Source organism: Seriola lalandi, unplaced genomic scaffold (genome assembly GCF_002814215.2).
Source record: "Seriola lalandi dorsalis isolate HSWRI2012SDOR001 ecotype SW California unplaced genomic scaffold, Sedor1 jcf7180002054663, whole genome shotgun sequence".
In the NCBI taxonomy this organism is placed as follows: Eukaryota; Metazoa; Chordata; class Actinopteri; order Carangiformes; family Carangidae; genus Seriola; species Seriola lalandi.
In genome coordinates this window covers 1,365,436-1,382,177 of record NW_019525216.1, presented here as the reverse complement: position 1 = coordinate 1,382,177, position 16,742 = coordinate 1,365,436, and the positions used below count along the sequence as shown (strand labels likewise).

Genomic DNA, 16,742 nt, shown 5'->3' with positions numbered 1-16,742 from the left:
AAAATATCCCACCTATCACATCAGACCGCTACCAGAAATGTCAAATTTAGTCATCTGAACAGATTGTGTAAAAGGGGAAAAAAAAATGAGGTGGGGGTGGGAGAAGAAACCAGAAACAATCATAACGGTGAGCAGCAGTGCGCTGTGGTTAGCGGTGCTCAGTGTTTGACTGAAAGGGGGGCTGCATACTAATGGAAACCCAGATCTTTGAAGCAGCTAGCATGTTCTCACCATTCACTTGTTGTTATTGTCTAACTCAGCATATTTGAAAGTACAACAAGAGTAGAGTCGTTGACACAACTGCTTTTAATCACCCCGCTATTCCAGGAATTGTGTCCCTATTATTGCCATGCAGGAAGTAGTGTAGCCTTTCAGAAGCAAGGGTGGGGGGCGTATAGTGTGTCTGACTGTCATGTCAAAAGCTGACATTCACCTCCAGTTACAGACAAGCAACTGACGACCGCCCTTTTTCTTGAACTGTAGTCTTTCCCTAATCACACCCAAGTTGTGAAATTGCCTTACACTTACCATGCTCTATGCCCATAACTCGACGTTTTAGTGGCCTTACCCTAACTATATCGCAACAAAGTTTATTTACCATAACCGCAGTCTTTCCTTAACCACGCTTTAGATGGCATGCTCAGATATTCTAGAAAGCATGAATTTTCAAATAGTAGGCACCAGGGCATCAAAAAACAAAAAGTCTATGAACATAATCCAGGTTTTTTTTTTTTTGCAGAATCGGCCCAATGCTGACGCTCTTGTCCGGCTACAGGCTTGGTCAAATTTTTACACCTTGTTCCATTGTGTTTATGTATTGTTATCAGTATATGCTCTGGTTTTCAAATTGTCAGTTGACTAGGTGAAATGGAGAAAAAGGCTCCTGAATTTGGTTTTCAGTTTCCAGAGCAGTTAAAGTGATCCCTCTGACCTCCTTGCTTTTTACCTGTTATGGTATGTTGTTTTTGTTAGGTCATCTAGGAATCAGGTCAGGAGGAGTCAAGTTTCATTTTAACTGGGCATAATAATTCATTCCAGCTATCCAGTGGAGGTAACAGTATAGCAGGGCACCAAATGGCATCCCTTTCCTCGAGTCTCAGAACCTATATATGGTGACAGTCAGCATGTTTTCTGGTTTCTGTTACTTGGGTCATGTATAGGTCACAAATGAGATTTTAGAATGAGGTTCAGAGGTCATGAGATTGGTTCAGCATATTTTTCATGCCATTAAAATTGTATATGGGTATTTGAAAACAAACTGCCGGTGCATGGTAACAGACACAAGTAGACAGATGGCTGCCGGAGTGGGGTTTCTTATGCATGACGAATTGTCGCATCTGCTGGTGTGACTGTGCAAAGCTTTCGGTCAGGGGAAGTTCTCAAGAAAACTAGAGGAAGCGTCATCTGAAAACAAGCAAACAAAAGCCAGGCTGTCATGTGTTTCCAAAGTAACTGATCTTTTTATAGTCCAGTGTCATTTGAGGTTGCCGCGTCGGACAGGAATCCTGCAGGGACCTGAGGGCAATCAAGGTGGGAGTCACTCTCCCGACACCCAGTTGAGAAAAGATTCTGCCAGAATAAAGGCTTAAGATCACAGGAAACACCACCTGACATCGGTATAAATCCTTAGGGAGAATCTGTAGGAAGAGCTTAGAGGGTCAGTCTTGCCACACCTTGTCGTCCAGGTTACAAAAATCCACACCAAAAGGTTGGTTCAAGTTTGTCAGATGTCAAAACAGATCACAAAAACCATGCAAACTCTTTCAAGGTAAAGTGCCTGTGTGGCCTCTGTCCAGACCTGCCTGAGTTCCTATTCAATTCAATGGCATTTCCTAATTAGATGAGAAGGATGGTTTGATGTACATGCTCTCATTGTATTAAAAAGAGAACAGAAAAGAAGGGCCAAGCATGGACCCCCCCACCCACCCCCCCATTGTTTGTCTGCAGTGCAGCGTTGGAGAAGGTTACAATTGTATCTCCCTCTCTCCAGTGCGTCCACAGATGCAGAGAAAAATCGATGCACAAAAAGCACTTCATTCCTGCTCAATTTCATCCTTTACTGCCAGTATAATTAAAAGTGGCTCCGACGGACTTTCCAATCCAAATTTCCCCATCAGCTGGAGGTGGCCTGCTCAAAGTCGTCCGTGCTAAATTCGGGGGGGGAAAGACGTCTCTTGGGACTGTTTTGGCATCATGTACGAAGGACTCATGTTGACTGTTTGGAAGATTGGGATATCGATAACTACTCAGTTCACTGAATGAGCATATACACTTTGCTTATTTTACAAAAGGAAACAAAAGGAGAAATAGGTTAAGACACTCAATATTTAAGGAGCTCGTGTTTACTTATTTCAAGATCACAATTAGATTTTTCCCCACTTAAAGATACAATCAAACAATTGGAGATCGTGACTGCAGCTATTGGTGCAAAAACCAAATCAAAGCCTTATTCATCCGATTGAATTTCCATTTCTATCAAAGCAACATGAAGAGCAGAAATCATTGTTACGCTCTTTCTGAAAACTGCAGCTTCCTGCACTGATAACACCAGCTGAGAGACAGAAATTAGCAAATTACCTGTGTGTCATGGCTGCATCCAAGCTGCTGGACCAATTATTTCTGCTCCGGTGAAATTGTAAAGGCCTTTCCAGCTGTGTTTGACACAAAGCTGGCTTAGGGGGGCTTACTACTGACCAAAAACATAAACAAGATTACAGGAGCCTAACCTTTCAAAGTGCTCATGAGTGACAACAGAACCCCCGCTAAATGGACCTTTGGTCATCAGCCGTCAAAAAGCGGTGTATTGTCTCTCTCCTGCTTTCGATGCTTCTCAGTAGAGACCGAGCCAGTAAGAAATAGTGGAGCAAAGTGATCCTTGTTGTCAATACCAATTAATAAAGGGCTGCTCATTAGTAGAGAGTGTATAGCACATGGAATTAAGAGAGAGAAAACAACAACAGAATAACACACTAAGAAAGAGAAACTACACGCACAGGTGTAATGAAACCAGATTACAGATATCTGCTTAACTCCAGCATTCCACTGATGACTTCCAAGGCTACAACTGCACCTACCTTATTAATCATTATGGGCAGAAATTCCATAAAGGCTTGCCCTACACTGACCTGAGTGAGCTCATTGTCTGGTGGCATGCTGTAGCTTCATATTTTCCAAGTGGAACTAGTATGCTACTGTGTTAAGCTTTGTGCCCTATGCTGGTCTGACTTTTAGCAACATTTATTATGTATGAGAAGGTAAAAGGGGTCCATGAGAAGATTATAAAAGCTTAACATTTTGATGAGATTAATCTAGCTATCAATCTTTGCATGCATACAGTAGTGAACCAATTATACTGTGGCAGTAGATGACTGTGTGTTCTGAGCTGCTTGAGAACCTTTAAAAAAAAAAAAAAAAAAACAACCAAAAAAAAAAGAAAATTAATTGGGAGCAGAATTATTCCTGCGCCATCCACCATTAGAAAATTTATATCATGAGCTTGTCAAGTGGACTAGAGAGGTGCGGAAGCGGGGCGACCGCAACTATCAATGCAGCCTCTGTCAGAAGATAGAGTATCACTGTGGAGAACAGGAAGGGAGTGGATGTCAGTTGCCTGGAGAAGAGGATCTGACATCTCAACTCCCTCTGTCTGTCATTCTGTCTTGCCAATGATGTATGGCCGTTATATGGCACCGCTCACCCAGCAGAACCAGTCAATACTACCATGCTGAGGAATGCTATAGTGAGACAATGGCAGACTGTGACCCTTGTTATGGAATGACAAAACTCCATGCAGGTGGAGGCTTATTAGGGGGCGGGGGCTGTTTTCTTTGGTCAATATCACATTGTCAGCAGTCTTGTGGTGGTATTTTAATGATTAAATTGTGCAAAAATGTCTATACAAATGCTGAAACCAAGCCAATCCAAATCTCTTTGCATCAGGATTGTTTTGGTTTGGTTCAGTTTATTGATAATATTGCCGTATAGTTAAAGAATAAAGGATATATCAGACTTTGTCAGAGATAGAATGATAAAGTCATAGACATATGTTCCATTGTTTCCCTTGGTGTTTACACAATCCACATTAGTAAAAAAAGGAACTAAAAAACTAGAAAATGTAATCATATCAACAAATAATTTAAAAAAAAGTATCACAGACACAGAAAAAGAAATTAATTTAAGATATATTAAAATATATATATATATATATATATATATATATATATATATATTAAGATATCCAAATTCTATTAGGTAGTCACATCTGGGGGTCAATGTTTAGCATTTGCTACGGTGCTACCTGATCCGTATTGTCTATACTTTTGTGCTCGTGTAATGGACAATAAGGGTCATTTTCACTAACCATTTTCACAACTGATGCCACACAGTCCCTGTTAGCACCTCAAGGTGTGTTTGCCCTTAACAGAAGGGAGAGCTCTGAACAACAGCCAAAATCTTCAGTCCGCCTTTACGAAACGCTCGATCCAGCCCTTCAACCAAGGTGACGTCCCTGAGTAGGCAGACGAGAGCAGAAAGGCCCCCCGTCTTCCAGCTCCTCGCCCGTGGGGCCTCTGTTCCTGCCTGCACGCCGGCGCTGTTATCGGCTGCTTATTATTTGGCTGAATGAGCTGCAGCGGGGCTCACGGGGCTCGCTTCTGACATAATGACTGATTACAGTCTTGTGGCTCCCCTCTAAGAAATCCCACTGTTGCCACCATTGCGCCGTGGCGGCTCAGCATCACAGGCAGGACCAGTGTACGAGTGGATGGGAGCGGGGGGTGGGGGGGTAGCTGGTCTTTTCTAGTGACAGCGTAACTGCTACCCAGTCCTCGAGCTGTCAAGACTGACAGAGGCACTGGTGGACACTTGGGTCATCAACCTACTTGTCATCAGGTGCCTTGTTAACAACTGCTTCTTGTAACTAAAAAGCTGAAATGGGAGTAAAATTAGATATTTCCATTCCTAAAGCCAACCTGCAAGAAATGTGACTAAATAATGATCCATGTATTTTAATTCCTGCTTGAATAGTAAGGGGCACATCTGCCACTTCTCCTCCCCGGTAGAAATGCAATACATACTAATGCATACAGACATTAAGCCTATTAGGAGTAATACATGTAACATCAACCATCCATAATGCCGCGTGCCTTATGAAGACACCATGACTTATACATGTGGCATACAGACGCATGCAGGTGCGACAGCAGTCTGAAAACAACTCAGAACAGACTCTGTCAATAGCTACTGTTTCTGAACAGCAAGAGAAGTCATTCTGTCAGCACTTTTCAAACGCCAGCTTTCAGGCAGTCAATTAAGTTCAAGGTGAGACAAAAATGTGTTGTCATTTAAACGGTTTTGCTCCACTGGGGCGATGCATCAATTCAGTCATCTCCATTCCAGAGGTGACAAAGGGCTGGCAGGGAAGTTTATATTTGCCAGTGTATACACAGTTCTGCTGTCATTATACCAATCTGAGATGAAGCAGAATAGCAGGTGTACAAAGCGGCAAGATTTAAAATGCACCGCTCTCTGTGAACAGATGCTGATAAAGACGGGAACGAACAAGGGACTACTCTTGAGGAGCCTGCTGGCCGAGGCAGTCCTTCCTGCCAGATCCCACCCCCCACTCCCACACTCCTAAATCCAATCCTATCTTATCGATTAAGAAAATCAATTTGGTCTAAGTCACAAGCACAGAGGGAGATGCTGAAATGCTGCAATATATTTTGAAGTCACAAGAGGAATCAGATTCTGATCAACTCAACGAATACACCCTGGTTTAATGCATGACAAACACTCCTTCTCTTAATCAAGAAAAAGACAGAGAGGACTCACATGGCGGCATGGAGCATAAATCCTTCACTGTGGAGCTTTCCACCTGTGTGAAAATACTTTAATTATCTGCCTGCAGAAACGCTTTTACCTTCTGTAAATCGTATCAGGTATGAATGAGGAAATGGTATTTTAATTTAAAAACATGCAGATACTGCAATCAACATTCCTTCAAGGCATTCATGCTCTGTGTTCCATTACAAGCTGTTTTGAACTGGGGGGCTGAAAATATGGCATGAATGAAAAAAAAATTGTGATGGAATATGTATCCAAAATCCTATTAAACCCTGTGTTCTTTGGTGGACTAGCATATTTTGAAGATGTCAAACTACTGAAGAGCATGGATAGATTACTGAAAAGGTCCAAAGGGCCAGGGGCATTCTATTACAGAGCCCTGTTTTAAATCAATGCTTCTTGTTGGAAAGTGACTGAAATGACCACACAGGGACACGTAAAATGACTACAAAGACACACAAAACGACTTCAAAGAGATGCACAAAGATGAAACTACAAGATGCAAAACAACTACAAAGAGACAATAGAGTGACACAAACGTCTATAATGACTATAAAAAGGAAAACAACTACAAATAAATGCCAAACAACTACAAAGCAACACGATACAACTACAAAGAGACGCAAAACAAATACAAGGCAACACAATACAACTACAAAGAGATACAACAACCACAAAGAGATGCAAAACTAAACTAAAAAGAGTTACTATTACCTATTACCACAAAATTATCCAAAATGAATGTAATCGACGAAGCTTTATTGTGTGCAGACATTTCATGAATCTTTCAGTCTGGGACTTGCATCTATGTAATAGGGGTGGGGTGGCCTTAGTATGCTTGCACCTATGAGTCCATTGTCTCACAAGCCATCCATGCTGAGGACCAGCGGTATTTTATATCATCCAATTTATACAGAACATATATTTATACATGACCATTTGTCAGTAAAGAACATTTCTCTTTTGCTTTACTGTGGCTGAAAGTACACATTTCTGACAACTGGTAAGACTGGGTCTATGCGCAAATCTGCACCTGATATTTGCAGATACAGCAGCCTGTGAACAAGGAAGCTATCTTCATTTCTCTTTGCTGGCCAATTAGTGGTCAGATCAGGAGGTCCCAATGGTTTAGGGAGGCGTAAATACTAACCGTCATTTCCATTCATTTGTATGCGGCTGCAGGTGCACTACCTTATTATGTATTCAAGCCCAAACCTGCCTCCCAAACAGGCCATAAATTAACTTCTTTTAGAGCTTCGGTCTCAGAGAAGCATTGCATCTTTGTTTGAATCCTCCTTACTGGCCTAAAGTTCACGGGTGGAAAAAAAAACCCTCAGCACAAAGGAAAGCCATCAATATTGTTGCAAAAAAACTTGGTGTCATACTGTAAAATGCACATAGACAAATGTATCAGATTTTACAGAGTAGTAAAGAGGCTGATATACTGCAGCTCCGTCAGGCTTTGTCAGTTTGATAGCTTTTGGATACCTTTTAACACCACCAACAGGGTCATAAGAGTGGCTTGGATTGTTTTAAATGCTAAGTTGACATTTTTGCTCCATATCTGCGCTCCAGCTGAGAAAGTATCTTTTTCACTCTTAAAAATTCATTTTCCTTGGGTCACTTTCTGCGGAGCTAGAGTTAACAATGTTATACAACAAACCAGCCTTTTTGGGCTACAGGTATAATTTCTGAGAATGTCAGAGGAACTGATTTGATCACTGTACTGTTCACTGGTCAGACAAACTGCAGCGGGCCTTATCTGTAAGAAACGCTCCTATAAGATTCTGTCCCGCAATACAAAGATGGCATCTCCATTCATAAAATAAATATATCTTAATCTGCACAAGCTAGTTCATTCTTTGCACTCACATCCCCTTGTCATGCCAGCTTTTGTATCTCTGCCTGCAGAAGTTGCCGATTGTTAAAATGCGCCTGTTAAGTGTTTTAACCCCCTCAGGAACAACTGAACTAAGTGTCAAATTAAGGGCGTACGGCTTGCTTGCAGATAATTAAAACTGCAATCTAAAACATAACATTTTTTTCAAAGCGCACTGTCGCTGGTCATGGCAACTAATACACTTGAGTTTCTCAACGCACCAGCCTTGCGGGCCTTCATTAAAATTGAATGCACAAATTACAGTGGCGTGCAAGTGGAATTCAAAACAACACAGCCGAAGCTTTGTGTTTTATGTTCTGTGAAGGCTAAAGTTAAAAAAAAAATAAATAAAAAAAAAAAGGCACTGTAGCTCAAACTGATTTCATGGTCAAACAATGATCTTATCTCCTACTTCCACACAATGTAACATCCTTGCCCAAATCCACGCTTCTATTCCTATTCATTGTCAGGATTACAAGTCAAAGAGATGGAGCCAGTGAAATATTTCCATGACCTCACCCTATCCTCAACGCACCACAGACTCACTGGAGTGCTATAAAATCCCCCGCAAATCCGTTAGTGATTTAAAGAGGCTCATCAATACCCCACACAGCCTTTCTGTCTCATCCTAACCACTTTTTTGGTTGTAAACCAGCCACAGAGAAAGGGACTGGAATTAATTTGATAATCCCCATCATCATGCTGGTAAATAATAGGCGCACTTTGGAAACAAAGGTTTGGGACCAAATGAGAGATGGACAGACAGTGTAGATTTTTCTTGTACTCTCAATATTTCACAGATAGCTATGATTGCCTCACACCATGTTTTTCAAACTTCTCAGATTATTGCGGCAGTATAATTTTTTTATTTTTTTTTATCACTGATATCAGGGTGCATTTGTACTTTCTATTTTACAGATATCAAAACCCAGGTTTTATGTTCCAATGTTAGATGCAGAGTTGTGATAAGCACACAAAAACTATTGATGCCAAACAATCAAATCCTTCCACAAAAAGAAGCTGCTCTCAAGCCTCTGGACCTTAAATTTTCAAAATATTCAATATGTACTCTATTTCAAGCAAAATAGGCAAGTTTAAACGGCACTTTTCAGTGTGTTATCTACTGATTTCTTTGAAGTTTACACTTAAAATCCTCACAAACATCGGGGTCACTCACAGAGCTATACAGAATCAAGAAACTAAGTGTCTGTTCTTTCCATCAAGAACCAGCTGAAGTCTCCATCTCAACTGTAAACCCATTTCCTGCAGTTTAGCGTTCAGGGGGTTGTGAAAGCTTGTGTCAAAACCTTTGTGTCCGGGGTCTTTATGAGACAGGGCAGCTAAAATGTTGAGAGGCACAGACCTCGAGGACCTTTCCTCAGCCATATGCTTTCTTTTTCACTTTCAGCTTTTGCTTTTCTTCTTTTGTGACATTCCTGCCAAAGAAAGGGCCCCTGCGTACTGACCTGTCTCAATCCTAACAGCATGATAACTCTGGTCTTTGGGACATTAGAAAAACCAAGGGCCCCACTGTAGCAGTGGGTGAGATTTGGCCTACAGAAACATGAATACACTGAAGTAGGTGGTCTGCCTTATCTATTTTGCCACAGGTTTAAATATTATGTTTTTAAAAAAATGAAAATTATAAATAAATAAATAAATTGCGTATAGAGTATAAACTTGTATACTTTCAGCCACCAAGGGTACCCTGTCTGTAGGGTTACTCTTGATACACAGCACCCTATTTTTTAAAGGTGCAATGTGTAAGAATTGCACATGTAAAATTCATACTCCAAACAAATAGGGGGCATATTCCCAGGAAATTGGGCTGTCCACCCCTCTCATAAGAAACAAGGAAATGTACTCTTTGTTCCATCTTCCCCCTCCCTTTCCCCTGTGCCATTGTCAGACTGGCCATCGGACATTCCGGGGCAAATCCCAGTTGGCCACCATATCAGTGGGCTGTCAAAATATCCATAAAGTTTTTACCAGCCCTCTCTGTGTACCTGTCATCCAGGGCGCACATGAGAGTGGCGTGGTATGTGCTCGTTCTGGGACTGGGCTCACCAGCCAATCAAAACCAAGTTTCAACGCTCACCCTCACATTGAGCTACCATTAGCTTGAGTGAATCTAACCTCAACACAGAGCAGTTCTTGACATGTTTCCAAATTAACATAAAATGGGGAATAATGTTTTCCCACACAGGTTTACCTTGCTATCTGATTATGTAACTGGTATATCGTTTTATTTAGTTACTGTTGGACTGAAGACGATGATTTCAAACCCAGTCTGCCCAGTCAGAGAGACAGGGAAGCTGTAGTAGTAGCAGGAACAGGAGGGTCAAGAATCGTGAAGGACAGCAGCAGCAGCATCAGTAGCAGAGAGATGGCTGCAACACAGGTTTACAGCCTACTCGCAGTTACTACTTCCTCTCATGTTGGACTGAGGGAAGACTGGAAACTACAGTGACTCACTATCGCGTCTTGACATATAAAGTAGTATTACAAGGTGGGAAAGGCCAGGGCTAGCTGGTTATTATGGTAACTTCAGCAGATATCTCTGCAACACAATACCGTCGTTGGCATAACGTCAAAACTGTTATATCTTCACAATCTGTTGATAATCTAAGTTCATTCTTGAAACTTTTTAACTAAAATACCTACCCACCATATTGCCCCTTTAAAATCCACAGGGGAAAAATCAGCCAAACAAATATAAAGCATCATCTCGCTTCTCTGAAGATGTTTTTGTGATGCTTAACATGTCAGCATCCAGCCGTGGGGATAAACAATCATTCAACTGCAAAATAAGTTTTCAAATCCATCATTTTGACAGCCCGTGTAAGAATTCAGAACACTCCTCTTCTGCAGTGTCCTTATTTTCTAACTCGTCAAAGATCTCATGCAGTGCTGCCAATGAGAAGTCAAAAAAACCTGTCTAATCTTATGAGAACAGTCATGTTGTCTGAAAGGAGATTTAACATAAAGATTTCTTTTTACGGGATCTATAAAACCTTGGCCTTAAGTTACCCAAACTGACTCACACTCACCCCCGAAAAAGTTCTAGTGTGGAGAATAAGTAACTATCAGGTAGACTGAAGACTGAAGTCTGGTAGTTTAATATTTTACAAAATGTGGTGATGGGAAATTGTTACATTAATGACTTCTCCAATGCCAAGAAGCATTTCTGTTGGCTAAATTAGTGGGTTATCAAGTTGAACGAGTGACTCTGACCTCAGATCCACCCAACACAGCTATGACATCACACCAACACAGAACACTAGGGCTGCATGTAGTGATTATTTTCACTATTTATTAAGCTGCTGATTATTTCCCTAAGAACTGATTAATCATTTGGTTTTAAGATAGAGAAGAGTTGTTATCACAATTTCCCAGAGCCTAATATGATTATTTCAAATGTCTTGTGTTGTCTGACACTCCAAAAAAAAATATTAAATTTAGTATCATAAATGACTTATTTAAAAAGCTGCAAAAACTCACATTTTAGTGGCTCGGCGCAATAAATTTAATCACAAGTAAGTTCAATCACCTTTCAAATCAGCTGATTAAATTTATGTCGAATGACTAATCGATTAATCGACTAATTGTTTCAGCTCAATTGAAGTGAGTGGGAAGAGTGTGTTATGATTGTTCATTAGAAGCCAGCAATGTATCCATGTATAAAAGAGGCTGCTGAGTGATACAACTGAACAATTAATCAAAGTATGGCCAAGTGCAATATCCAAACACAACACTGCGTTACAAATGAAGCACTGTGGTGCTACCGAGATCCACTGGCCTACAAATCATATTCTCCAGACATACAGTAAGAGAACATGATTGTTTGGTACAGACCACTATAGTCATTTTTATATAATATATGCTGTATAATATGTATTTATGAAATCCACAAGTTCCCACTAAAATCGTGACTCATTTCGCAGTCGCAATATCTGTCAAAATAAATACAATGTGATATTTTTGCAGTATCGTTCAGCCCTACTGAGTGGTAGCCATGGAGACCGCTTGTTACAGTCTAACTGTAATTGCTAACTCTTGAGTTTTAATAATACGTTTTGTTGTCCCCACCTCTACTGCACAATTTTTCTGACGTTGATAAACAGAAACACTAATAAATAATTTACCTCATTAGTGTTAACGTGCATGGGCAGCAGGAAGAACATGAAAAGTAAATCACAACCAGTCCACAGCCTTTGATCCCGGGAGAGATGACTGTACATTCAGTGCGATAAAATATGTATCTAACATCTGGAAAAGCATGTGCAGTGCATGACCTTGAGCATTCAAATCTGTTGTACTCCGGCATACGAAATCACCACAGACAAAGCAGTTAGATAAAGACATCAAATGGTATTCATTCACTCGGTGTTTCTGCTACGCTGCTTTTCAGTCCAGGGTCGAGTGGACAGAGTTTTGAGTTGCTTAGACTAGCAGAGGGGAAGCATTTACAGCATTATCACAGCGCAGGTCTCATTTATTCCAATTTATCACAACTACCTTACGTTTGAGCTACACAGCACAAATGGTGTAGACAACAGACATGAAATGTGTGTATGTGTGTTTGTGTGTGAAAATACTACACTTTGAAGAATGGTTATCCGCATTGATACACCAGTAAAAAGCCCTCACTGTACATAATTTGAGCCATTAAGGTGCGGCCCACATAAGCTAACCTAATGAAGAAAATTGGAGAGTCCATGTCTCCATTCATACTGCAACAACAAATTGGATTCCCTCTGGCTGGCAATTATGTCCAAAAAAGCAAAAAAAAAAAAAAAAAAAAAAAAAAAAAAAAAAAAAAAAAATCAAATCAAATAAATGGAACTGCCAATGGAAATAGATTCAGCTGCTGAATAACTCCACTACATCATCTGGGTGGAAAAAAAAAAAAGGGGGGGGGGTGCATCACAGAGAGTGGGATTACTTCTAAAGAACTATACAAATGACCCAACAAAGAAAAAAAACATGATCTCCAAAGGAGGGCACCAAATTAACCCATATTACTGTAATACAATACATCAGGAAGAAATGCGTTATGGACCACCACAATATGTAGGACTTACACTGTAAAAAAAAAAAAAAAAAAAAAAAAAAAAAAAAAAAAAAAAAAATGAGAGTAAAAGGCATCTTATGAATCCAGTAAAGGGTTTTCTAAGGTTAAGGGTTATACCGAAGATCATATATTTGATTCTTTTTTCCACAACCTATCATTACCTCTCTGTGTTTATTTACCCAAGATAACCAGTCTGTGCTACAGTGGCTCATATTCAGCACACTATCCTCCCGTAATGGACTGCAACAGCTTCAAGAAAGGCAAGAGAACAATTATTTTATTTTCATGCAGCGCTGTCCCATCAGGTATCACACCAGATGCTGAGTTCAACTGCTGTTATATTAAATATAGCCTAGATTATATTCCACGAGGAGCAGCATTTAGCTGAATCAAAACGGGATGAGTAGCACTGAAAACAAAAGTGCAGGTTGACATGAGTGTTTAGTCAGAAAGCATCAAATGTCCCCTTGAGTTTCCCCCCGGAGGAGGAAGTCAAGGATTTCACTGTTGGTAGAGGAAACCGTGTGTGTGTGTGTGTGTGTGTGTGTGTGTGTGTGTGTGTGTGCGTGTGCATGTGCGTGTGTGTTTGTGTGTGTGTGTCTATGTCTGCATGTCTGTGTGTGTATGTGTATGTGTGTGTCATCTGCTTGAGGGCACTTGCACCAATGCAGATTATGTGACAGATGGTACTGCAGTCCGGGACATAATGAATATAATTGTCAGATAAGGATACAACCAACAACAATGTTGATGATATTCGGAAATGTGGGGGGAAAAAAAGGAGAGAAAAAAAAAAACAACACACACACACACACCATGGAAGTTAGTCACACTACTGAAACACAAGAAGCCAAACCCTGGCTGAAAAACTACTCATGAAAGATAACCACCAGGTCCCACAGCTGCTATATTATTCAGAAAAAAAAAAAAAAAAAGACTCAACAGAGATCGAACCATATCCTAAACGATTAATGGGAAACGAAGGGGATCATTCTGCAGAGACGTGAAAACTTCAGATCCCATTCAAAGTGAGAGGCTTAGTTACCTTTTCCACTTTGATTTTGATGTTGAAAGACAGTGTGCTGTCCTCACATCAAAGCATTCAGTACAGTGGCCCCTCAACCCTGCATTTCTCTCAGACACAGGACAGCATGTCATCTTCAGCACAGACAACCCTTCTCCATCCCCTCTTTCCTCGTTGTGTCTCAAATAATGATATTTGTTGTGCAGTATTTCTGTTGTTTTTTGTTGTTTTTTTTTTTTACAATGGGTATTCTGCAAAAAGCCAATACTGGCACTTTGGAGAAAGTGAACTGACTGATAGGGGATATTCAGTGAAATATACATGAAAATTCCGCATAGCAATTTCGATATTCTATTCTTTACACATAGTCAATCTGTCATGAAAAATGCAGACGCTAACACACCAATGCCTCTATCCACTGTGGTACATTTTGAACGAAAAACTGCAACAGAAAAAAAAAAAAAAAAGAAGAGGCCTGCAGTGGAACATTTGTGGATTCAAGCCCCACAAATGATGCCTCGCACTCAGCTACTGACTTTATCTCAGAGAAATGTTCAATTCTACTGAAATACTGCAGAACGCTCTAACTTCATTCAGAGGGATGCGTCCCGATAAGCAACTTCTCTGCAAAGCCATTTTCGAGCAGTAAACATTGTTTGAAGCTCCATGGGAATGATAAAGAAAAAAGAAATATATATATATATATATATATATATATACACATAGAAAAAAAGGACCTTTCACTACTCACCAATCCAACTCTCTCCAACAGAACGGGTGAATTAGTCCAACAGGAAATTGAAATTTTCATATTGGTTATCAATATGTTGCGCTTTGATCGGGGCTGATTACACCTGAACGCATCGATAAGCCCAGTTAAAGTAATTGAAGAGTGGAGCGCATGCCAAGACTGACATTACGGAGCACATCAACACTGCTGCAGGGCTTCATTCATGCGCTTTAATATCGCCCCTGAGCTGAATCTGCAGATTACTGTGTATATGCGCACAAACACAGGGGACATATGCGGTTTTTTTTTTTGTTTTTTTTTTTGTTGAGGAGCATCACACTTACCGCGGGGTTTAGAAACGACTGGTGGAGACGAGGCTATAGCTCACGTCCTTCCGTTCCAAAGTGTTCATTGCGATCATTTCTCAGGCAAGTGTCTTTCAGCCGCTGGGTACCGTCCTTACGCGCTGCTGCGTGGTGAATGGACTTGATGAAAGGGGTCGAGGAGAGAGAACAACGAATCCAAATAGTTGTCTCCTGTCGCTCCGTTCAATATCCTCGTAAAAAACAACAAAATAAAAAACCCGCCTCTGTTTCATCGGCTGCTGCGTCCAGAATCCGAGTCCTGGTGGTGGTGGTGGTGGCGGTGGTGGTGGTGTCGCGGGAGAAACAGCAGGTTCCCGGCGTTGTATCCAAGGTACTGTCCCTTACATCCCTTTATGGCACAAGGCGTCCTTCTGTGCGGGGGCTACATCACGTCCCGTGGAGCTGAAAGGCGAAACGCCAACAAGCCTTCACCTCTCACGCACACAAACATACACAATCAAAAATAAAAAGAAGAAGAATAAAAAAAAAAGAGAGAGTATCCAGAAGAATTTAAAAGGAAGACGAGGGAGGGAGGGGGGGCGATCTTGTGAGAAAAGCTCCACAGGAAAGGGGGAGAGGATCTAAGTTGTTTGGGTCCAAAAACTGAGCTCTCCGCGACTATGACAAACCAATTGTGCGCACTGGCTGGGAGTAATTCTGTATGGAGACCGAGGGTTTGGAGAGCCAGTGAAAGGTGAGAGGAAAAACTCGGATGTGGATTGCCGCTCTCGCCGTATACTCGGGCTCCACCTAGCAGCAAACACGAGATAACATGCTACCAACCAAGCCCCCCCCCTCCCCCCCACCTCCTATACCTACAGTATTTCTTGCCTTAGGGCTGGAGAGGAGACCGACGTTATATTGCATTCTGTCTGTGCGCCTATGGCTGCAATATTTATGTGCAATCCACTGCCTCGCTCTTAAAAGATTCAATGTTTCTTGAACATGCAACTGGTGTAAGAGCTGTCCGTCAATAGTTCACTCAGGGGGAAATGCGGTCTGAAGATTTTAGTTGATGGGGGGGGGCAAACACTGTTATAGGCGTGGCAGACGAAATGCCAAGCATGCTTAATTAGAAATGTTTGCAAAAATGGAAAAAGTTAATGAATTCATAAACCACATTCTCTAGGGGAGAGGGTTTGCTTGCATGACATATGTTGTCATCTGTTGCTGTTGTTGTTGTTGTTGTTGTTGTTTTTCTTTACAGTTTGTCCTCAAAGAAGAGTAGATGGTCTCTTTTCTTGCTGGAAGCTAATTATTCATACAGATCTGTTTGCTGGAGGCTGCTGAAGCTCCTTCTTAGAAGGGTCCCGCCACATCTACCGTGACTCCAGCTGTCACTTTGACTGCATTTTTCAGCTGGGCATGGCATGAAACAAGCGTGAGAAACTGATTCGCAAAACTGTATCCACGTGCGGGAGATAGATGTTCAGATACTGGGAAAAAGGGAAATTTAAGGATCAAAAATCACAAAAAAAAAAAATCTTTGATCTTTACTGCTGACCTGACCAGCTGCAGCGCACTTACAGCCGGGGCCAGCCGGCATTCAACCTCTCAATCATCCTGCAGCCAATTAATCACTTTAATAATCCCAATTACAATCAAACAATAACAACTAATCATTCAGTCCCTCACCCGGTGCTCCACTAATGAGCCCATGCGAGCACAGACCCGGTGAAGCACATTTTTGCACTTGTTTCCTGTCTGAGAAACACCTTGAACTCCTGAAGGCCCAGATGAAAAATAACTGGCTGCCTGCGTTTGAAAAGATGCAGCGTTATCTCTCCCTGGCACTGCTTTCCATGCAACCCCCCCCCACCCCCCAC

At 41.3% G+C, this 16,742-nt stretch overlaps 1 protein-coding gene across 1 annotated transcript in view; it reads right to left on the bottom strand.

The window, feature by feature from the left end:
- LOC111665941 (adhesion G protein-coupled receptor L3) overlaps positions 1-15,572 on the bottom strand; it is a 209,455-nt gene extending 193,883 nt beyond the window's left edge. Inside the window, exon 1 of the mRNA XM_087177926.1 lies at positions 14,896-15,572. The gene's annotated coding sequence lies outside the window, so the exon portion shown is untranslated. The remainder of the gene's footprint in view (positions 1-14,895) is intronic.
- Positions 15,573-16,742: the final 1,170 nt, after the last annotated feature.